Below are 24,825 nucleotides of genomic sequence, written 5' to 3' on the forward strand. Positions count from 1 at the left end.
TACTACTCAAGCCAAAAATTTCGAGATCAAGCCTAATTTGATTGCCTTGATTGAGAGGGAACAATTCTCGGGTGGAAAGTTTGAGAGTCCTCATGAGAACCTAAAAGAGTTTGAGAAATATTGTGACACAATAAAGGCCAATGGAGTGACTCAAGAATATATTCGCCTCAAAATGTTTCCATTTTCGCTAATTGGGAGAGGTCTAGAATGGCTAGAGAAGGAGGTGCCCCCAAATTCTCTCACGACATGGGACCGAGTGACTACGGCTTTCTTGAGGAGGTTTTATAACCATAGGAAGACCGCCGAGGCTCGGTCTTTGATTCAAGGTTTTCGCCAAAAGAGTGGTGAGTCTCTAAGTGCGGCATGGGAACGATACAAAGAGCTTCAACGTCAATGCCCACACCATGGCATACCCAAGTATCAAATCATTCACACTTTCTATGGAGGTCTCACACCTCAAGGAAGAACAAGCCTAGACGCCGCGGCCGGTGGTCCAATTATGAACAAAGGAGAGCATGAAGTGGAGTGTATTATAGAGGAAGCCGCAAAGCACTATGATGATTGGTACGAAGGAGAAAGGGATGCTACTTCTAGCAAGGGCGTTTATGCATTGGAGCAAGCCAACGCAATCAACAACCTTTCTACCCAAATCTCCAAAATGACCAAGCAAATGGATGAATTGATGAAAGAAAGGTCCAACCCTCATGGTAATATCTCCCCTTCAACCAAGGGAGGAAATGGTATGGATACTTCCTCTCCCTCTTCTTACAATACAATGCCCCAAGGATGCATGTTTAGTTCTAATTGTGAAACCTATGATCATGATACCTCTCATTGTGTCTATGCTTGTGAAGTTCAACCCCCTTCCCATGAACATTATAGTAATATGGAAAATGTCAATGCTATGAATTTTGCTCCTAGAATGGGAAATGTAGGAAACTTGAGGCCAACCTCCAATCAAATGGGGAATTGGAATCAAGGTGGAAACCATGGTTGGAACCAAAATGGTGGTGGTTATGATAACCAATACCATGGTGGGGGAGGCCCTTCCAATTTCAATGGAAGAGGCTACTCTAACCAAAGAGGATATGGTAATCAAAACCAACAACCTAATTCCCGATACCATGACCATCAAAATCAAAATTTTGGTGACCACGGTAACATGGGAAATAATCAACAAGGCAATGTTCCTAACCAAGGCACGGGAGGCAATAGGGGCCAATTTGTTCCTAACTATGCCCAAACTAATAGGCCCCCGGGTTTCCATCAACCCCAACTTCCTCCACCTCAACAACCTCTTCAACTTGAAGCCCCTCCAATAGATCCCGTGGTGGCTAAATTAGATGCTCTTTTAAAAATGCGTGAGGAGGATCAAAAGAAACATGAAGAGGCTCAAAAACGAACCAATGCTCATATGAAAATGCTTGAGACTCAAATTGCTCAACTTGCATCTAATTCATCCCCTTCTTCTTCTTCTCCTTCTTCTTCTCACATCCCAAGTCAAGGAGTCAACCCAAAACCTTTGTATGTCGTGACAACAAGGAGTGGGAAAGTAGTAGGGAGTGACCCTTTAATTGAGGAAGAACCCCAAGAAGAGGCGGAGTTAGAGAATGAGGGTGAAAAACCCAATGAGCCATTGAGTGTTGAAAAAGAAAAACATATTGAGGTGCTCAAGGAAAAAGAAGCCACCCCCTTGCCCCTAAATCGCCAACCTAGAGAGGAGAAGCTACCCTTTCCACAACGATTTGTGAGAGCTAAACTTGATTCCCAATTTGGGAAGTTTTTGGAAGTCATTAAGAATTTGCATATCTCCGTCCCTTTTGTTGATGCTATGAAGCAAATGCCCCACTATTCCAAATTTTTGAAAGATCTTTTGAGTGGGAGAAGGGAGTGTGAGACGGTGAGTTTAAACGCCAATTGTAGTGCAATTCTTTCCAACAAACTACCTACCAAATTGAAAGATCCGGGTAACTTTTCCATCCCTTGCTCTATCAATGGCATTGAATTCGATAAAGCCTTGTGTGACTTAGGAGCAAGTGTGAGTCTCATGCCCTATTCCGTCTACCAAAAGCTTAGTGTAGGAACCCTCTCTCCCACTAACATTACTCTCCAACTAGCGGACCGTTCCGTTAAGTTCCCCATGGGCAAAGTTGAGGACATTCCCCTTAGGGTAGGAAAGTTCACATTCCCCGTGGATTTCTATGTGCTAGAAATGGATGAGGATGAGAGGATTCCTATAATTTTGGGTAGGCCATTTCTATCCACTTCTAGAGCTATCATCGATGTGAAGGAGGGGAAGATATCCTTGAAAATTGACAATGATTCTATTGAGTTTGATTTGAACAATGTCATGCAACAACCCTCCTCAAGTGGTGAATGCTTTAGGGTAGATATTCTTGATACGGTTCTTGATGAATTTTCTCGCTCCCACTTGCATGCCACTAATGATCCCCTTGAAAGTGTGTTGTTGAATGAATCAAAGATAGGTACTCACAAAGAAGACATACAATTCTATGAGGATTTGCTTGAGGAAAGCAAGGAGTACAAGGGCGCGAGCATGGAAGAAGAAGCTCCTTACATTCATGACCTCTTTCAAGTTGAAGAAAGAGAAGAGAGCCCCAATGGTAAGGGAGCACCAAAGGTAGACTTGAAACCTCTACCTTTGGGCTTGAGGTATGCATTTCTTGGTCCCAATGAGTCTTTCCCCGTGATTGTAAATTCTAACCTAACGGAGGAGCAAACCTCCCTCTTGATCAATGTTTTAAGAAATCACAAAAAAGCTTTGGGCTATACCATTGATGATATCAAGGGTATAAGTCCATCTTTATGTATGCACAAAATTGATCTAGAGGGAGATGCCAAACCCGTCAGGCAAAGGCAAAGAAAGCTTAACCCTTCCATGCAAGAGGTTGTGCGGAAGGAAGTGGCTAAGCTTCTTGATGCGGGAATTATTTACCCAATTGCTCATAGTGATTGGGTATCTCCCGTGCAAGTTGTGCCTAAGAAAGGGGGCATGAAGGTAGTGAAAAATGATCATGATCAACTAGTACCCACTAGACTTGTTACCGGTTGGCGCATGTGTATTGACTATCGCCAACTTAACACAAGTACATGCAAAGATCATTTTCCACTACCGTTCATTGATCAAATGTTGGAAAGGCTTACAAAGCATTCCTTCTATTGTTTCCTTGATGGTTACTCGGGATTTTTCCAAATCCCAATTGACCCTAAGGATCAAGAGAAGACAACTTTCACATGCCCCTACGGTACTTATGCGTATCGTAGGATGCCTTTCGGGCTTTGTAATGCCCCCGCAACATTCCAACGTTGCATGATGTCCATTTTTAGTGATATGATTGAGGATGAGATAGAAGTCTTCATGGATGACTTCTCCGTTGGAGGAGCCACCTATGAAGATTGTCTATCTAATTTATCTCGTTGCTTAGAAAGGTATGAGAGGGCTAACCTCGTGTTGAATTGGGAAAAGTGCCACTTTATGGTCGAAAGTGGGATTGTTCTTGGACACAAAATTTCCCATGCCGGCATTGAGGTTGATAGAGCCAAGGTTGAGGTCATCGAAAAACTTCCTCCCCCCACCAACGTGAGGGAAGTGAGGTCTTTTCTTGGCCATGTCGGGTTCTATCGGTGCTTTATTAAAGATTTTTCAATGATCGCTAAGCCTCTCACATCCCTATTGCAACAGGATAAGGAGTTTGTGTTTGATGATGCTTGTCATAAGTCCTTTTGTAGGTTGAAAGAAGCCCTTTGCACCGCTCCTATTGTCCAAGGTCCGGATTGGTCTCTTTCATTTGAGCTCATGTGCGATGCAAGCGACGAGGCCATTGGATCGGTTCTTGGACAACGAAAGAATGGGAAACTTCATGTCATACATTATTTGTCTAAAACTCTCAATGAAGCCCAACGAAACTACACAACTACCGAGAAGGAGTTCCTAGCGGTTATCCATTCATTCAAGAAGTTTAGAACCTACCTCATTGGTTCTAAGACAATTGTGTATACCGACCACTCGGCTCTCAAATATTTGATAGGGAAGAAGGAAGCTAAACCAAGGTTGTTGAGATGGGTTTTAGTCCTCCAAGACTTCGATTATGAGATGAGAGACAAGAAGGGAGCCGAGAATGTGGTGGCGGATCACCTCTCAAGGTTGGGCGGTGCAAGGTTTGAAGATGATGGCTTGCCAATAGAGGACGCTCTAAGAGATGATGTGCTTTATGTCCTTGAAGTGAAATCGGAGCCTTGGTATGCGGATATTGTGAATTACTTAGCTTGTAGTGCCATACCACCAGATTTCACTTCACAACAACGTCGAAAACTCAAGCACGAGGCCAAGAGATACATTTGGGATGATCCCATTTTATTGAAAAGAGGGGTCGATGGTTTGTTGAGGAGATGCGTCCCCAACGACGAGGTTCAAAGTGTTCTCCATATGTGCCACTCTTCTCCTTGTGGTGGGCATATGAGTGCTCAAAAGACCGCCTCAAAGGTCCTTCAATCTATGCTCTTTTGGCCTTCTCTATTCAAGGATGCGTGGATATTTGTCAAAACTTGTGATAGATGTCAACGGATGGGGAATATTTCTAGAAGGGATGAAATGCCGCAAAATCCCATCCTTGAGCTTGAAGTTTTTGATGTGTGGGCTATAGACTTCATGGGCCCTTTCATTTCTTCACATGGGAACAAGTATATTTTGGTCGCCGTTGACTATGTATTTAAGTGGGCGGAGGCCGTGGCTTCTCCAACGAATGACTCTAAGGTGGTGGTCGACCTTTTCAAAAAGGTGATCTTCCAGAGATTTGGTGTTCCAAGAGCAATAATTAGTGATGGGGGGTCGCATTTCAAGCACCACACCTTCGTTCGACTACTTGATAAATATGGGGTTTCTCACAAGCGAGGGCTTGCATACCACCCTCAAACGAGTGGCCAAGCGGAGGTCACCAATAGAGAGCTCAAGGTGATTTTGGAGAAGACGGTTGCTAGGACAAGGAAGGATTGGTCCTCCAAACTTATTGATTCACTATGGGCTTATAGGACCGCCTTCAAAACCCCAATAGGGACCACTCCCTACAAGCTTGTCTATGGGAAAAATTGTCATTTGCCCGTGGAGATGGAGCATCGAACGCATTGGGAAATCAAGCAAATCAACTTTGATCTCCATAGTGCGGGTGAGCAAAGGCTTCTAGAGCTACATGAGTTAGAGGAGTTGAGGATGAATGCCTACGATAGCGCAAGCATGTATAAGGTGCGGACTAAGGCTTGGCACGATGCTCAAATTGTCAAGAAGGCATTCGTCAAAGGCCAAAAAGTCCTCCTATTCAACTCCCGCTTGAAGCTTTTCCCGGGCAAACTTAGGTCAAGATGGAGTGGGCCGTACATTGTCACGGAAGTGTTTCCCTATGGAGCCTACGAAATTTCCCAAGACGGCCACTCCCCTTTCAAAGTCAACGGTCACCGTCTCAAGCCCTATCATGAAGGATTCCCAAGTGATGAACTAGTTTCTGTGACACTTCTTGATGTGCATCGTCAATTCGACCCTCCTTGATCAACTCAAGGAACGTCGAGCTAACGACGTTAACCAAAAGCGCTTCCGGGAGGCAACCCGAGTTTCTAACCCTTTTATACTTTTTCTTTTCATGTTGCTTCTATTTTTCCATCTACGACTTTGGATTGTTTGGATTTTTGGGTTTTGATTGTGCTTGGGTTTTAGATATACTTTGCATCTAGCATGATTGTAATGTGTTTAGATGTGTGTTAACGGACTATTTTTACTTGCGTGATTCTTTATGGAAGTTTGGCCGAACCACTTCATGTTCGGCCACTGCAGCAATTTCAAGGATTTATGGCAACATTCTGCCAAAAACAAAAATATTGAATTCTGGCAGAAGGTTCGACCGAACCCATGGGAGGTTCGACCGAACTTATACTGTAGTGCGGCCGAACTTCCCTGGGTTCGGTCACTCCTAAATTTTTAGAAATTTCCAGCAACTTTCTGCCAGAATCTGAAAATTTGCAATTCCAGCATAGGTTCGACCGAACCCAAGTATGGTTCGACCGAACTTAATTCGTAGTGCGGCCGAACTTCCCTGGGTTCGGTCACTCCTCTCTTTTTGCGATTTTGCTAGAACTTTCTGCCCGGATTTTAAAATGTAGAGTTTTGGCAATGGTTCGACCGAACCACAGGGGAGTTCGGCCGAACTTTTACTGTGGTTCGACCGAACATACCCTCGGTTCGGCCGAACCTATCTTCAGAGTCGGAAAAAAAATGTTGCCATGTTTTCTATTTTGCTGCATTTTCGTGAATATCACTCCCATATTCGTCACCTACCCCATTCTTCTCCTTCTCACTCTAAACCTCCATTGCACCTCCCCTTACAACCTCAAATCTCCATCAAAATCACTCCAATCTTCATCCTTTCTCACTTATTTTCCATCCTTCACTCAACTTTTGCAATCTCTACCAAAAATTCCTACCAAACAAACCCATCTTTCCATTTTCCCCAATTTCAAGGGTTTAAGTGCTTCGGTGTTTTTGGGTTTTTACTTCCTTCCAATCAAGTGTGGTATGTTTGTTCTAGCTTTTGCAAGTTTATTTCTTTAATTTCTTATAGTTTTACCATGTTTTACATATTTAAGTGTGAATTATGGTATTCTTGAAATTATTAGTAATGACTTGTTTATTTCATGTGGTTCTTTGGATTGACTTGTTGCAATTGATTGGTTGTTCATAGTAGAACATGTTCTTATGATGATTATGCATGTTTACCTTGGTCTTATTTTGATCTCAATGTAATTGAATGTTGATTTCATACTAGGGTATTCATGTTACCATTTTATGATTGAGAAATGCATGAGTTGGATGTTATTGGAGATTGTTATTCATGGTTTTGGCTTGATTTTGATGGTTTGATGATTGGATATCATGAAAATAAGGGGACATCATGCCAAATTTCACCTAGACCTTGTTAGGACTAATTTAGGAATGACATAGGAATCCTTATTCAAACCTTGGTCCAAATGTATTCATGCATGCCTTGAATTGTATACTCTCAAGCATACACTTTTACCTTGGTTAAGTACTTGGCTTCTTATGTCATTTCCTATCAATTTGTTCTAATGATATGCTCTTGGTGAATTTGTAGAATCACGATGTTCGGCAAGGGAAAAGGAAAGTCAAAAAGGAAGAGGGTGGGAGAATCCTCATCAACGCAATTCCCACCTCCTCCCGGCATCAACGATCATGGCATTATTGCTCCGGACGAGCAATTTTGGCCTATATATGCATCACTCATCAAGCGTCCGATTAGGTCCACAAGGTTCTTTTGCCCTCAAACTTTGAGGAAGCTGGGAATATTGGATGAGGTGACTAGGTTGGCTCAAAACTTTGGTTGGGGCGACTTCATCCACCTCCACGCTCACACTTACGAGCGTGTGACCTTGGAATTCCTTGCCTCCCTTCGCAAGGAAGTTTTTGAGCCGGAAGATGTCGATGAGGATCCTCAACTCATTATACACTTCAGGATGTTCAACGAGGATCACTCTCTAACGGAGAGTGATCTAAATGAGATCTTCTTTTGGCACGCCACTGGCCTTGATCACCCGTCTGAAATGACCTCCTCCCATCGCATTCCTTACAACGAGCAAGAGTGGTGGAGGAGCATCACAAACAAGGATAGGTTCCAAACTAATACCTCAAAGGTCAACAACATCATCCATTTAGCCTTGAGGTATTTTGTACGGCTTCTACAATACGCCGTGTTCTTCAAAGCCAACCTCGGCTCCATGGTAAAAGACGAGGTTGCTTGCCTATTCTTGGCCGACAATCCTCAACGGCTAAAATTTCAATGCTCCTCCACCTTTATCCAACGGCTCTTGGATACTAGGGACAACCGTCTAGGTGATGAGATATTTATGGGTGGCATGATTACTATCATTGCTCTCTCTTTGAAGGGTGGAGCATACAAGGACCAAATTGAATTGCTCCCACCCATGCACCAAAACCGAGAAGAGCTCACCGACGAGTTCCCTCCCTATGCTCTATCCATAAGCGCCCTCCGTCACAGCCGCTTCCTCAATTTCACTACTAGCAAACGCCGTTTTATCCTCCTGGTCGATAGGGAGATCGAATGGTGTGTCCTCCCGGACCCCGACCTCACTACGGTGGACCACTCCGCTCCTCTCAAATGGAAGATCCCTCAGCAAATCATCCCCAATGAGCTGAGGCGAACTAGAGCCCGGGGTGGAGCTCCTCAACCTCCACCGGTCCTCCATCAAGAGCAAATCAATCCCCCCCTTAGCGGGGGAGGTGAGGCATCTTCTTCTTCTTCCTTTCCTCCTTTTGATTTCAATGCCCTTCGTAGTACCCTCGACGATATTCGTCGAGACAATCAAGCTTCCATTGAGCAATGGGGGTACTACGCGAGGGCAAATTATGACAATCTTGTGCAAGCGGGCATTCAAGCGCCCTATGTGAACTACCCCTACCACCCTCCTCAAGAGGGTCCAGTTAATCATTGGGGACCCTATGACCCTCAACACCCCACCCCCCCTTGCTACGCCTATTGGGAAGGTCCCATCGACCCTACCCAACGCGTTGGCACCCCCCCATACGACCCCTATCGTCCGGGTGGGTGTGATCCGTCTTATGACCCGGCATCCGCATCCACCCCCGCTCCTTTTGATGGTGGTTGGGGTGCCCAAGGGTGGCCCTATGATCACTTTAACCAACCCTTCCACCCTTTCATGGACACTCCCGGGTTTGATCCTAACAACCCCCCTCAACCTAGGGGGCGAGGAGATGATAACCAGTGATGCTGTGGGAACTTTTCCCTTCCCCCCGATCTTCTCACTTGTCACTTTTGCTCGGGACGAGCAAAAGAATAGTGTGGGGGAGGATGTCCTTTTGGTTGGTTGAAGTGTACATAGGAAGGTAGGGTGGTAGGGTAGTTGCTTGCACATAAGGAGGATAGTGAGGATAGTGGCTTTGTGGTGATGATGTTGGTGATGTTGTGATGGTGATGTGATGAGATGGTGATGTTTTATGATTATTGATGTGATGATGATGATGATGTTTTATGGTTATTTTTGCTGATTTCTGATGATTTTCTTTGATGATCCCCGAGTCTTTGTAGGTGGAGATGCTCTCGAAAAAAAAAATCCAAATTTCCTGAAACTCCAAATCCCCTTAATCCAAACTTTGTAGATAGCTTTTTATTAATTTTTCTTCTTTTTGTTTGTTTCTTTAGTCTTTTTCTTTGTTTTCTAACCTTTTCTTGTTTTGTTTTAGTTTCTTTTGTTTGGCTCACCTTTATTGCAGCTTGAAGCGGAGATGTAGGACGTTAAGGAGCAACACTAGCTCCCTTGGTGAGAATTGGATATATTACCTTGTCTTATATTTCAAGCGGCATTCGGTGAGACCTTTCCTCTCTTTCTTTTTCTTTTTCTTTGAGTGCTTAGTTTAGGTCTAGTTTAGGAAGAGTTGAATGGTTCGAGGTAGATTGATTTTGGTTCCAAGGAACCTGGGATCGTTGATGTTGATATCAACGATCACTTGTATGTCGATTGGGATTTATTTGATTTACATGCCTCGATTATGAACCTTTTTAATTTCTTCCTCCCTTTTGTGTGTTTTTCTTGTTCTCTTTTGTGTAACGAGCATGACTATGGCAAGTTGAAACATTTTTGATGTGGATTTGCTCATTCATTTGGATTCAAGAATTTATGTGCCTTTTTGATGACATGGCTTTGAATGCTTACCTTCCTAGTTGATGAGGGTTTACACGGTTTAAGAATGCTTAAGGTTGAATTAGACACATTATAAGCTAAGGTAGCCCGGTTTAGAACTCTTGATGACGTTTGAACCCCTTAGTTCACGGGAAAGTGGTAAGATGGTGTTGCTCTCCGTAGTGAATAGGATTCCCTTGGTTGGTATTTGCTTATTTTTATCCCGTGTGAGCGTCATTTGTTCTAGCCTTCATCACTCTTGTGAGCGGCGTTTTGGATCCTTAACTATGCATGTCTTAATCTTTGTGTTGGTATTTAGCTCCCGAGATCGTGACCAAACAACTTTAAAGGAGGAAGAGGGAATTTCTTCTCATTTTTCTTTGTTTTCTTTGTGTTTTGTTATAAATTTGGTTTTCATTTTTACATCCACCCACTTGCTAGCCAATTTGGGCCTCATTCCCCTTTCTTGATCTAGCCATATTACAAACCTTTCGGCCTATGTTCTACCAACCCTTGTAGTTAGTGAAGCATTGGTTTTTGAGGTTCGAATTCGAGAGTGTTGGTTTTAGGGCAAGAAAGTTGTGAATATTGGTTCAAGTGAGATTTTGAAGGTTGTTCATGAAAGGAAATATTTGCAAAAAGTTTGTGAGGAAGGATGCAACGTATGAAGTTCAAAAAAAAAAAAAAAAAAAAAAAAAAAAAAAAAAAGAGAGAGAGGGGGAAGGAAAAGGAAGAGGAAATGATGAGAGAAATGAAGTAATGTTATGAAATCTTGTATTGAAGGTTGTAATTTGAATTTAGGTTCAATTCTTAGGTGGTTCTTGAGAGATGGCCACTCTTTTGCTTCACTTAGGATTTGCCACCAAAAATTTTCAAATTAATTCCCAACCTTAACCCTTAGCCATGACATTACAACCCAAGTTAAGACCCTTGGACTTGGAGAAGTGCGGTCAAAGAACGGTGGAGGGAGATAGATTTCAACCCTATGGAAAGAGTATGCATAGTTGAGACGTCGGGATAACCTTATGACTCCACAATAAATTTCTTTTTCCGGTTCCCTCGAGGAACCATGAGGAGCTAACTTAGGGATGATTTGAAGCTAGTGAAGAGAATGTGGACCGTCTTGGTTGGAGCTAGGGAAGAGGATGAAATCATTAGTTCTCTACGCTTAGCTTAAGTTTGTCTCCCTCAACCATGAGCATCTTAGAACGTGTTCCCCCTCTTTGAGTTGAGAAAAGTAAGCATTATTTGATTCATGTCCCTATGTTAGAGTCCATTTGGAGCATTTCCCATCGTGAAACTTGATTGATTTTCTTAACCCTTGTCATATTATGCTTGTTGTGTGTTGTCTTTTTGTTTTAGTATTCCTTGCTTGAGGACAAGCAAAAGGCAAGTGTGGGGGATTTTGATGAGTGGCAATTATGCCACTCTTTTATCCTTTTTCTCTAAGGATTCTCCCCTCGTTTGCACTTGTTTGGCCCTCTTTCTAAGCATTTTTTTTACTTAGCTTTGCTTTCTCTTTTCTTTCTCCTTTATCCTCCCTTTTCTTAGTCTTCCCGCTTTGTTCTTATTGTGCTTTTCATGCTTATGCTTTGTAGGAACCATCGAGATTTTCAAGAGGAGGAAGCTAAGCTCAAAGGAAGCTAGAGGAAGCATGATTCAGAAGAGGTTCGACCGAACCTCCTGATGGTCTGGCCGAACCAAGGTGTGGCCGAACCTGCTCAGTGGTTCGGCCGAACTTCGAGGCAGGGGCAAGATGAAAATTGGCAGTTTTGCAGGAGTGGCCGAACCACAGGAGTTCGACCAGACCAGGATCAGGGAGGTTCGACCGAACCTACCCATGGTTCGGCCGAACCTACCCTGTAGTCCGGCCGAACCTTCCCATTTGTTCGGTCGGACCTCTCCTTTTCTCAGCTGACTCTGTACGGACTATATAAGTCCCTTTTTTTTTAGAACGTTTTGGGGGAGATTAACTTAGTTTTAATTTTCTACATTTTTAGCTTAATCTAGAGAGAGAAACTTCATTAGTAGAGAGAGAAAGTGTGGATTTCTATTGATGAACTTGGATATTGAAGAAGGAGCTTGATTGAATCTTTGTAAATCTTCATCTTCAATGAATGAGCAATCTCTTACTCTCTTTCTTTACTTTTGTATCTAGTTTTGTTTGCTTATTTTGATTTTCCTTCTTTGCTTATTGATCATGTTGATGCTTATTGATTTGATGATTGATATTGTCTTCAATATGATTTGTGAGTAGTCACCTAGCCAAGGGTTTGGGGATGGTGTAGTTGTTAATTGATTCATGCTTATGATGTTGGGGGTTATGTTAATGGTGATTAAAGTCTTTGTATGCTTGATATTCTTTGGTCTTTCTTGCAAGTGCACATTGTTAGTTGATCAAAGATGAGTCTTTACTAACAAGTAACGGAAGTTGACTTAGTTGAGATTCATTACTATCGATAATTCTTTGTTTGCACCTTCTAATATATGGTTCTAATGTGGAAACATAGAGGCTATGTTAGGAGAAATCGATTAACCCCGGAAGGCGGTTAGATCGAGCTTTATTTCGATATTCTTGCATGCTTAGTTTACCATTGCTTTGCTTCTGTGTTATTGCATGATCAACTGACATCTACATCTACCCACTTCCCTTGGTGTTTAGTTATATTGATCTTTAATCATTCTTAATCCTTAGTTTAGTCTCTTAGTTATTCATACTTCTTGTCTAGAGATAGCTTAAAGTCTTAAGTAGTGAATGCGGTGTTTATGCATGTCTCCCTGTGGTTCGACCCCTCTATTTACCCTATACACATATTAGGTTGGTAGAGCGTTATAAATTAATTTGACTTAGGTGTAGTCGCTCGACGACACGATTATTCCCTTGTCAAATTGGCGCCGTTGCCGGGGAGACGGTTTCCATTGCTATTTCATTGCTTGTTTAAGACTATCTCACCTTTATTTGTTAGTGTTTGCTACTTTTGTTACTTGTCAGTGCTTACGTTCTTCTTAGCTTTGTTGTATGAACAGAGGACGAACCCGCTCAAGATCTTTAATTCCCATCGATCCAGAGCTAGAGAGGTCTTTGTCCCTACTTCGAAGAGAAGCAAGAGCAAGGAGTAGAAATTCCCGCACTCCAACGAGAGGAGTAAGAGAATTAGAAGATACTCCACCCTCTTCACCCTCAAGTGAAGAATTAGATAGCCCTAAATCATCTTCGAATTCAGAAATCAACCCTTTCTCAACCTATAAGTTTGAAAGTAAAGAAGGTTCTAAAATGGGAGAGAATACGCCTTTGAGTCGTCTTGGGGCCCCCGAAGCTTTTAGAGCGCAAAGTGGGATCCTAACTCCTACTACTCAAGCCAACAATTTTGAGATCAAGCCTAATTTGATTGCCTTGATTGAGAGGAAATAATTCTCGGGTGGAAAGTTTGAGAGTCCTCATGAGCACCTAAAAGAGTTTGAGAAATATTGTGACACAATAAAGGCCAATGGAGTGACTCAAGAATATATTCGCCTCAAAATGTTTCCATTTTCGCTAATTGGGAGAGGTCTAGAATGGCTAGAGAAGGAGGTGCCCCCTAATTCTCTCACGACATGGGACCAAGTGACTACGGCTTTCTTGAGGAGGTTTTATAACCATAGGAAGACCGCCGAGGCTCGGTCTTTGATTCAAGGTTTTCGCCAAAAGAGTGGTGAGTCTCTAACTGCGGCATGGGAACGATACAAAGAGCTTCAACGTCAATGCCCACACCATGGGATACCCAAGTATCAACTCATTCACACTTTCTATGGAGGTCTCACACCTCAAGGAAGAACAAGCCTAGACGCCGCGGCCGGTGGTCCAATTATGAACAAAGGAGAGCATGAAGTGGAGTGTATTATAGAGGAAGCCGCAAAGCACTATGATGATTGGTACGAAGGAGAAAGGGATGCTATTTCTAGCAAGGGCATTTATGCATTGGAGCAAGCCAACGCAATCAACAACCTTTCTACCCAAATCTCCAAAATGACCAAGCAAATGGATGAATTGATGAAAGAAAGGTCCAACCCTCATGGTAATATCTCCCCTTCAACCAAGGGAGGCAATGGTATGGATACTTCCTCCCCCTCTTCTTACAATACAATGCCCCAAGGATGCATGTTTTGTTCTAATTGTGAAACCTATGATCATGATACCTCTCATTGTGTCTATGCTTGTGAAGTTCAACCCCCTTCCCATGAACATGATAGTAATATGGAAAATGTCAATGCTATGAATTTTTCTCCTAGAATGGGAAATGTAGGAAACTTGAGGCCAACCTCCAATCAAATGGGGAATTGGAATCAAGGTGGAAACCATGGTTGGAACCAAAATGGTGGTGGTTATGATAACCAATACCATGGTGGGGGAGGCCCTTCCAATTTCAATGGAAGAGGCTACTCTAACCAAAGAGGATATGGTAATCAAAACCAACAACCTAATTCCCGATACCATGACCATCAAAATCAAAATTTTGGTGACCACGGTAACATGGGAAATAATCAACAAGGCAATGTTCCTAACCAAGGCACGGGAGGCAATAGGGGCCAATTTGTTCCTAACTATGCCCAAACTAATAGGCCCCCGGGTTTCCATCAACCCCAACTTCCTCCACCTCAACAACCTCTTTAACTTGAAGCCCCTCCAATAGATCCCGTGATGGCTAAATTAGATGCTCTTTTAAAAATGCGTGAGGAGGATCAAAAGAAACATGAAGAGGCTCAAAAACGAACCAATGCTCATATGAAAATGCTTGAGACTCAAATTGCTCAACTTGCATCTAATTCATCCCCTTCTTCTTCTTCTTCTCCTTCTTCTTCTTCTTCTCCTTCTTCTTCTCACATCCCAAGTCAAGGAGTCAACCCAAAACCTTTGTATGCCGTGACAACAAGGAGTGGGAAAGTAGTAGGGAGTGACCCTTTAATTGAGGAAGAACCCCAAGAAGAGGCGGAGTTAGAGAATTTTCCAACAATTCGTGAACAAGAATGTCAAATTCATCAAAAACCGGGGTGAGTTTGAAGAAAAATTACATAGATCGGGAAAGTAGATGGAAAAAGCTTCGAGTTACAACAAATTTGAGCAAATTTGGTTGAGAAACGAGTAAGAACGACCAAGTTGAAGTTTCACGGCGACTTTCAAAGAATAAGCAGCAGCAGCGGCAAAATGAGGAATAAAGGGGATACATACGGAATTCCAAACTCTAGCGCCAAACGACAGCTTTGGCGTCTGACACCATAGTTCAACGCTTAGTGCTAGATCCAGCGTCTGGCGCCAAAGACAAATCGTGGCGCCAGCAACTTTTCAGCGGCGACAGAACGTTCAGCTACTCAGAACGGTTATTTCGACCTCTTACAGCAATTTTGGGTTCCTTGGTACGCCAGTTAGCCTCTCTAAGCAATTTGACATATCTAGTAATCGGCTCGATTACAATCGCATTAAGTGATCGACCTGATGAATGATCGTCTCACTTAGCTTAAAGCGCCTAAGAATTGGCTCATCGGAGGCACTGACATAATGGTTCATAAACAGTGGGGGCACCGACATAATGGTTCATAAAGAACAGAGGCACCGACGTAATGGTTCATAAACAGCAAAGGCACCGACATAATGGTTCACAAGCAGCAAAAGCGCCGACGTACGAGCATAGCAAAAATAAAGTTCAAGCGAGCTTTTAAAGGTCGACAAGCATTGGTCTTCAGTAATTTTCCTCGGAATATTATTGCAACAAATGAGGATGACTTCAAGCGAAGATATCTTCGACAACGTTCCCTAGCTTGCGGAGGGTTGTCACAAACAAATGAGGATAGTTTCAGGCAAAGCAATCTTCGATCGTGTTCCCTGGCTTGCGAAAGATGATCACAAAGCGCTAGAAGGTCGTTTCAGGCGAAGCAATCTTCGATAGGGTTCTCTAGCTTGTAGAAGTCTATCACGGCGGAATTGAAGGCAGTTACAGGCGTAGCAGTCTTCAGGCGGTATTCTCTAGCTTGTAGAAGATCGTCAAAACAAACAGCAGGATGGCATTCCCTAGCTTGCGGAAGGTTGTCCCAACAGCAAATGCAGCAACAAATCGGTTACCTTCAGAGACGTGTGCTCGACGGTGCAAGATACGCGTTTCTTAACTCTTTTATCTATTTAACTAACGCTAGTTTGCAGGTATCGGCGTTACAAGAGTGATTTAGGATCGCAGAACGTTCTGAATCATTCTCCGTCCCTATCGATACTTTGACTTTTGTTTTCGAAACTTGCGTTTCTCCAAACTCAATCAAAGTGGGGGCTTCTGTAGACACCCATTGTGTCACCCCAAAACCAAACCCAGTGATGAATACCTTTCATGTCGAATCATAATCGAATGAAGTGAAAGTGTGGAAAGTCTAGTGTTGCGGTTAGTTTTTATTTCTTTTCTTTCTCTCTGTTTTTGAAAATCTATTTTAAGAAAATAGCCATTCCTATTTGGTTTGGTCCATGGCAAGGGTCCAATACTAGTGTAGTTGGGTCAGGTTCGAAAAGAGCTTTCCAACGATATATTATAAGCCCAATTCCGATGAATAATGAGGAAGTTATGACCAAATTATTAAACTGGGCCCGGTTTGATTTTATATGCGGCCCAATGATCTAGAGGAAGGCCTAATATTGATTTATCATTCCTAATGTAATTATAATTTATTATAGTCTTCTAGATTCTTGTAGAAGGTTCTTTTGAATCCTAATTTAATTAGCATTGATAAATTGACTTTAATTGACTTTTAAGAGTTTTAATCAGAATAAAAGAAGTGTTTTTAAGGAAAAAACGATTTTGCCCTCCTGTACGGCTAAATTTTATAAAATTAAGAAAACGCGTGGAAACTGTTTTCTAGCGTCTGACGACAGGACCAGCGCCTGGCACCAGGCTTGGCATCTGGCGCTAGACCTAGTCCAGCTTTTGGCACTGCAGTCGTGTTTTATTCTTTTCGTAACTCTGATTCGTTTTTTATCCATCCGGCTGATTTTCCCTATAAATAGCCTCTTAAAACCTCTGTTTTCAATCATCAAAAATCACCAACTCTCATCAAGAATCTCTTGATTACTCTCCCTCTCTCTCTCTCTCTCTTCTAAACTAGCTTCTGCATACAAAATTCCGCATTCACAAGATCTAGAAACACCTAGCCAAATTCGAAGTTACCTTCGTCTTAGACGTGAAAGGTTTTAATTTCTGAGGGTTTGGTCCCAAATCTCTCTTTCAATTATTTAATTTATTTCTTTGATTTTATATTTTCATTGAAGTTACTAACGTGTGTATTTTGTTATTAGAAAGAGATACGAGGCATCCAAGTAAGTGCTTTAATTGATTTATTGTTATTATGATATAGAAATCATGTCTAGATTGTTATTATGATTCCTAGTATCATGTTAGGATGTTTTATTGCTTCCTAGTTCCATGTTTTGGGTAATAACTATAATTTCTAATATCAAATATGCTTATTATGATTTATATGATGCTTCCTATTTGTCTTTCCTAATATCATGATAGTATCATGTTAGGGTTTATCATTAATCTTGTTATATCATGCCTAGGATCTTGCTATTATTGTTATGCTTTAATATGATTATGATAATTATGATTATGATTATTTTTATAATTGTTATGATTAATATTATGTTGATTGATATTTATATTTGTTATTGCTTGATCACACCTTTTTATGCATGTTTAAAGGGAATTGGTACTTGTAATCACGCTTAATAAGATAATTAATAATCTTGTTTAGGGTTAATTTGATTATAATTCAAGTGATCACCAATAATAGTTTTATTTGTGCATTAATATTCAACCAACATAGATTAAACAGGTTTAGGGTAATATTATTGATTGCATGTTAGTCAGAAAGCGCACATGAATACGATCAGAATAAAGTAAAAGACCTATTATTAGGGCAGGTTCAATCTCTTTTAGGTTGGATTTGTACCTTCATCCCCGAACTAGCAGTCATGGTTCCAGACCTATTGGAGTTGACGATCTCCTGGATCGTTAAGGGGTGTAACCTTCACCTCGTGAACGGTTTACAAGTTCCTAAAACTTGTTGGCGACTCTTTTGCTCTATCTTTCTTCCTTTGGAAGCCACCGTACTTTAGTGTATGATCATTGTTTTGGGTGTTTTTGTCCCTCGGGAGAGTTACGTCACAAAGACTGATCCGGCTTAAGCTGCACCTGCAAAATAACGGAGACTCCGGGTAGTTGGAGCTCCGCCTCCGACGGTCAAGTTAGTAACTTGAAAAGGAATAAAGAATACGGAAATTTAGGTGGGTATCTGCTCGGATTCCAAGCTCAGGTGTTTCTCTGATGTAAGAGAATGCAGGTATATTAAATGGTAAAACGTGCCCTCAAAATGAGAGACTTCTCCCTATTTATAGGGTCTTTGGGAATTGCCCCTGATTAGGTCACTGAACCCTAATCATTGGTGGGCTGCACCGTTTTCCGGCGTTCTCGGAATTTGGACCTGAAGGCCGCCTTTTCCCCTTTATTTCTGGAATGACACGTGTCAGGAAGAGATTGGTCCATTTTGGACCAATCTGAGGCTGACACGTGTCACCCTCTGATTGGGCCACGTGGCAGGGTAAAAATACCCTAAACATTTGCCCCTCACAGATGTGACGTGGCACGCCACGTGGCATCTGTGACACATGTCACGCTCCGGTTGGCGGTAATTTTACCGTTACAGAGTAACCGTTCACCTTCCGGGTAATTTACGGAAATGCCCCCAAATTTACCCTCTATATATAGCCGTTTTACCCTCATAATTTTGTATGTTTACAAAAAATTTCAAGAGAGAAAAACTTTAAGAGAGCAGAAGTCATCCGTTTGAGTCAGACGCGAGCAAGAAAGTTTGTTCTTCAGCAACCCAGCCGGCCCCGCCTACTTTCAGATACCAGATCAAAAGGTACCGTCTCTGTCTCTCTCAGCTCTTTTCTTTTTTCACCGCTTGTACATATTTCTTGCAATAAATGGATGCATCACCAACACACACGGCACAGCCTAGGTTAGAGTCCAGCCGGTCACCAGGGACGGCTGAGTCTAGGACTGGGAGTGCCGGCTCGGGGTGTTGGGACCACCCTTTGCCATGGATTCCGACCAGTTATGTGTCTGTGCAGGACACCATGGCTCGGACAATGCAGACGGCCACGGACCCAAATTACAAGAGCGAAGGCTCAGGCGGCCAAACGCCTGAGGGAGAAACGTCTGGTCAGGGAGACCAGACGGCTCTGGAGAGATCCCCTCCGCGCGCCCCTTCAACTCTTGCTGACTCTTTCTTGGAAGAGTGCGATCAAGGCGGCGACGAGGCCGTCTCTGCCCCCCTGGACCAAAGAGAGGAGGGGACGGAGAGTGACAGCTCCGCCTCTACCCCTGAGAGCAGCGATGACTTACCCCCTCTTCCGGATAGCGAGGAGGAAGAAAGGAAAAAGTGGAGCGAGAAGGACGATCCCTTCAACATCCACGTCTCTTCCAAGGACCGGATCTAAATGGAAGAGAACTTAAAGAACTTTACGAAAATGCACCCGCTAGGAGACGGGTATAGGATCCGGGTGCCGCCTGAGAATGGCACCATCGCCTAGGAGGACGATGAACAGAACGCCAACAGCTATTTTGGTTGTTATGAGGCGGCGTTCAAAGCTGGCCTTCGCTTCCCCCTTCACCAGGCGGTGAAGGTAATTTTAAGAGGCTACGGCCTTGGGGTCTGGCAACTTACCCCGAACTCCTGGACCAACATTCTAGGGTATGTTGCCGCCTGCGAGTTCCAGGGGCTTAACCCCGGATGGGAGGCTTTTGCAAGCATGCACTACCTCAGCAGAAGCCCAGGCGGCTGGAGGGCGTGGTACACTCTAACCACGCAGCCGCAATATATGATGACCTTGGACAAGGTCTCCAACTTCGATGGCTGGAAGCACAGGTTCTACCTAATGTCAGCCGCAACCAGACGGGAAAACTATGAATTCCGTCTGTACAATAAGAAGCCTGACTTGTTGGACAGGAAGTGCGCTCTTCCCCGGATCCCAGAGGAAGACTTTGACAAAATAATTGAGGCAGACTTTTTCGGTCTCACAGACGCAACTCTGTCAACCGGGGAAACAATTAAAGTTCCTAAGAATTGGATTCCCAAGAGCGCCTGGTTCAAGGATGAATGTTTCCTGGCCGCCTGCGGGCTAGGGCACATGTTTACCAAACGTATGCGCCTGAGTTTATACCGTCTGTAGTATTTTTCTATCGAAATTGATTTATGATATTGACCAATTTCTTTCTTTTTGCAGAAGAAGCACTAAACATGTTGCAGTCGGAGAAAACTCCCAAGCGGTCTTCTGAGACCATCCGCAAAGATCTTGCGGAGAAAGCTGCGGCCGAGCTCAGGGCCAAGGTATTGAGCGCCTGACCCTTTCTTAAGTTTAATTTTAAAAACTATCTTTCCCGGATACTAACTTTGACTTGTTTATTTTCGCAGGGGGGAGAGGTTGGGAAATCGTTTGAGAAGAATCTCAAACGGGCTAGAGAGGAGGCCCCAGCCGTTCTCAACAAGATAAAAAGTCCGCCTCTACGTCAACTCCTGGCACCTCAGCCGGGGCTAAGACGATACGGGTATCGGGGCGACTCGAGAAGGTAGGCGGCAGCATGTGCCTTGATCTTGTCAACCCCTTATCAGCAGCCGCGGGGTTCACCACGCCTGCAAGCGGTTCCCGCTTGGCCGGCTCTGAAGGTAAGAACCCTTTTGAATCCCTGCTTGAGCTGGGGTGGCCTTTACGGGTGAAATCCCACTCCCAACAGACGTTATCCTCAGACGGTCGGCAACAAATAGGTGCTGCCTTAGTTTCGCACTCATCACGTATTGATTGTGGTGCAGATCAATCTCCCCGCTGGCCAGACGTCCAGAAGCATGCCAAGGCCATGCTGGAAGCCGTCCGGAAGAGGGATAAGGACAATATCCCTGGGATAGAGACGTTCAATCTTGAACGCATTCTATCCCTTCTGGCTGAGGTAAGAAACTCGTCAATTGAATCTTTTTTTTTTTTTTTCAAGTGTCTTATCCCGCCTGCCATACTTATGCCGCCTGACTTGTTGCAGGCCATGCTGCGGGAGGACGGGCTCAAACGTCCTTATTCCCGCAAACGGGAAGAGGTAAAAAGGGCCAAGAAGTCCGCCATAGACGCTGATAATATTGCTTTACACTCGACTATCATAAATGAACTTGAAACTAAAGCAATAATTATGACACAGGTGTCTAAAATCCAGCAGGTGGAGCTAGATCTGAAGGCGGCCGACCAGCGGGCAACGGATGTTGAGACGGCCAAGAAGGGGGCGGAGGAGGCCCAGAAGAAGGCAGACGAGAGCGCCAAACAGGCTGATGAGGCGCTCAAGAAGGCCCAGGCGGACCTTGGCAAACTGAAGACCAAGGTTGAGAGGCTGGAGAAGGATGCTGCTCAAGCTCAGAAAAACTTTGTAGCAACCCTGGAGGCGGAGCAAAACCGCCTTGTTGCTGAGAGTGATGCTGACAACGACGCCCGTATGAAGATTGCTTGGGCTGCCTTGTACCCAGACGCGGATTATAGCATCTGGGCAATGGCGCACAGCTATGCCGAGTACGTGGTGTACTTGAGAGAGCAAGGCGAGCCAGAGCCTGCCTCCTTTGAAGCATGGAGCAACAACAACGAGCCGACCGCGCCTGAGCTTCCTGGTCCTGGTGAAGCGCACAAAATTCTCTCAGATGATGAGGAGAAGGGGGAGGACCAGGAGACTCCGTCTGCAGGCCAGAAGTGACCCCTCAGCGGCAGTATGCCAATCTTTGCTTTTTTAATTTTCTTTTTATTCAGCGGTTGTATGCCAAAACTTGCTTTTTCCGGCCTGCGTGCCGAGTATCTGTGTATTTACCGGCTGTGGAGCCGGGTTAATTAACAATTTCTCTCCCGGACAGGGTCCGGTTAACATTTGATCCATTACAACCGTTTGGTTGAATGGTCTTTTATGAAATGCACCAACTGAGTCGGTTTTGATCATTTTGCATTTGAATTTTTGTTTTTTGCAAATTTTAATTTTTGCCTAACTTATCAAAAGCATGCGGCGATTTCTTGCCTAACTAGTCAATAGTCTGGCTGTCCTTGCCCCTGGACGGCTGTGTGATTGGTTTTAAGTGGAGCTGGTTGATTGACTTGAAAACGTCTGATGCTGCAAAGAGCATGATATGTTTGCAAGTCAATCAATCACAGTAGTGATTGCCCCAAACCAAGTGCACAGCCGTACACCAACATGCGTTTCGGTCACTACATAGACGGCGTATGTCCGTCTTGGTAGAGATTTCATAGCCATTGAACTCTTGTCCTAATTGGGGTGAGAGGTGCAATTTTTGGAATAAATAACCTAAGTGAGAACTTCAGCCGGTGACCGACTGATGCCCATGGGCATCCGGTATCTAGGAACTTATTCGTTCTTCGTAGGTTATTTTGGTCAGACGGCTATGAGTTGACCAATTTGGTCGTTCAATTTCTGTCGTCTGCATGGATACGTAGAACCGACAAATAGTCTGTTCTCTGCAACGATTGCACCCGGAGGGGTGTCGCCGGACGCCTTTGTCCATGTTGGGACAGGCGATTTTATAAAATGAGCAACCATCCGGCCATTTTAGCCTCTGGTCTTGTTTGAGACCGGTTGTGTAGCCACTAAACGTTTTTGTGCTTAGTTTCTAATCAGTATTGAATTTACACTAAGTATCGAACTTAGTTTTTTAGACAAACGGGTCAGTCTGGGTATTACCCAGGCTGATAATCAGGCGGTTGAATAAACAAAGTGTCAAACCTAAATGAACAAAGGGATCCGAGTATTACCCAAGCGGTCCAACATAGGTAACCTTTACTAAGTATCAAACCTAGTTGGGTAAAGGAGAATCCGCCTGGGTATTACCCGAATGGAGAATCAAAAAATAACACAATTTGCAAACAGTTTGATTTCATTGATTAGTTCATTTGTTTCCAAAAATTTACATTCTCAAAAGTAGTACTTTTTCAGATTGTCTACATTCCAAGTTCTAGGCAGGCGCCTGCCGTCTGGGGTTTCCAGGCGGTAGGTGTCGTCCCTTACTTCTTCATAGATCCGGTAGTGGCCTTCCCAATTTGGTGTTAGCTTTCCCAACTCATTGGCCCTACCGGTTGCCTCCATTTTTCGTAACACTAAGTCATCAACTTTCAAAGGGCGCTTGTGTACTTTTTTGTTGTAGGCTCTAGTCATTCTCAGACGGTAAATCTCATGACGCAAGGCGGCATTGCCCCTGCGTTCTGGGAGTGAATCCAATGCCAGGCGCATTGCTTCCCAGTTTGCCTCTTCATCATACAGCATGACTCTAAGAGTCGGCTCGTAACGTTCGATGGGCAAGACGGCTTCAGCACCGTAAACCATGAGAAATGGAGTTTCACCGGTTGCCCCTTTTTCCGTTGTCCGAATGGCCCATAGGACATGGATCAACTCTTCTGCCCACAAGCCACCGACTCTTTCTATTTTCTTCTTAATTCCGTCTGAGATGAGTTTGTTGAAGGCTTCAACTTGGCCATTTGCTTGGGGCCGGCCAACAGATGCAAAACAGCTTGAGATCCCCTGATCTCCCAACCAAGTTTTTAGCTGAGGCGTCTCAAACTGAGGACCATTATCAAATACCATAGACATGGGTACCCTGTACCGGGTGATAACATTCTTCCATATGAAGGAAATTACGTCTGAGGTCTTTATGTTTTTAACCGCCTCAGCCTCAACCCACTTGGTGAAATAATCCACAACCAATAAGATATAGCGCTTTCCGCCTGGAGCAGGCGTGTAAGGACCTAGAATGTCCATGCCCCATTTTGCAAACGGGATTGGGCTGTGGATGGCCGTCAGATCAGTAGCCGGACGATGAATAAGTTTTCTAAACTTTTGGCACTTGTCATATTTTTTCACCAATTCCTTGGCGTCTGCCTCAAGAGTGGGCCAAAAGTAATGTCGTCTGGCTCTGACGGCTAGGGACCTGCCGCCTATGTGAGAGGCGCAGAATCCCGAGTGCAAGTCTTCGAGAACTTCCCTCCCCTTTTCTGGGGTGACACACTTCAACAGGGGTTTAAGAAACCCCGCCTTGAAGAGTTCTCCATTTCTCAACTGGAAGCTCGCAGCTCACTTCTTCAGGGCGGCTGCCTCCTGTGGCGAATCAGGAAGGGTGTCGTCTGAAAGATAAGCCCGGATGCCATCCATCCAGGTAGAGCTTCGGTCCAGGACTCCAATGGGATCTTCATAGATGCTTCTTTTTCCAGGACTTCCCAAAAGACAGACCGAGGCGTGTCATGGCAGGCGGAAGATGCCAGTTTTGACAATGCATCCGCCTGATTGTTTTCAGACCTAGGCACCTGATTCAGTCGAAATTCCTCAAGTGCCCCGGCCTCTTCTTTGACTGCTTGAAGATATTTGATCATAGCCGGATGGGTAGCCTCATAACTTCCCTCATACTGGCTAACAACCAATTGAGAATCAGAGTAGGCGTCAATTTTCATGGCCCCTGCCGCCTTACACATGCGTATGCCGGCTAGCAGGGCTTTATATTCCGCCTCATTGTTAGAGGCCTGAAACTTGAAGCGTAGTGCATATTCAAATATGTCTCCTTCAGGAGACTCATAAATTACGCCTGCACCACAGCCATTCTTTATAGAGCTCCCGTCTACGTACACTTTCCAAACATGATCAAGATTATCCGGAGCCACCGGACGAGTCATTTCAACAATGAAGTCGGCAAACGCCTGACCTTTCACTGCCTTTCTTGGTTCGTAAGTGATTTCAAGGCTCTGCATTTCAATAGCCCATTTCAACATTCTCCCGGATGAGTCCAAGGTAGACATTGGCCGCTTGAGTGGCTGGTCCGTGTAGATCACCACCGGATGTGCCAAAAAGTAAGGCTTCAATTTTTTGAATGCCATATAAAAAGCAAGGCCAAATTTTTCAACCATGGGGTACCGGAGTTCAACATTTTTAAGAACATGGCTAATGAAGTAAACCGGGAGTTGCACGCCGTCTCGCTCAGCAAGGATAACGGCACCGA

The 24,825-nt window shown here is 44.0% G+C and overlaps 2 non-coding genes across 2 annotated transcripts; both read right to left on the reverse strand.

The window, feature by feature from the left end:
• Window positions 1–305: 305 nt before the first annotated feature.
• LOC145625790 (small nucleolar RNA R71) lies at window positions 306–411 on the reverse strand. Its single transcript, XR_014110693.1, has one exon. It is a non-coding gene; the product is annotated as a small nucleolar RNA R71 (small nucleolar RNA).
• Window positions 412–13,391: 12,980 nt separating this feature from the next.
• LOC145626026 (small nucleolar RNA R71) lies at window positions 13,392–13,497 on the reverse strand. Its single transcript, XR_014110909.1, has one exon. It is a non-coding gene; the product is annotated as a small nucleolar RNA R71 (small nucleolar RNA).
• Window positions 13,498–24,825: the final 11,328 nt, after the last annotated feature.

This window comes from Chenopodium album, chromosome 3 (assembly GCF_948465745.1).
Source record: "Chenopodium album chromosome 3, dcCheAlbu1.1, whole genome shotgun sequence".
NCBI classification, from domain to species: Eukaryota; Viridiplantae; Streptophyta; class Magnoliopsida; order Caryophyllales; family Amaranthaceae; genus Chenopodium; species Chenopodium album.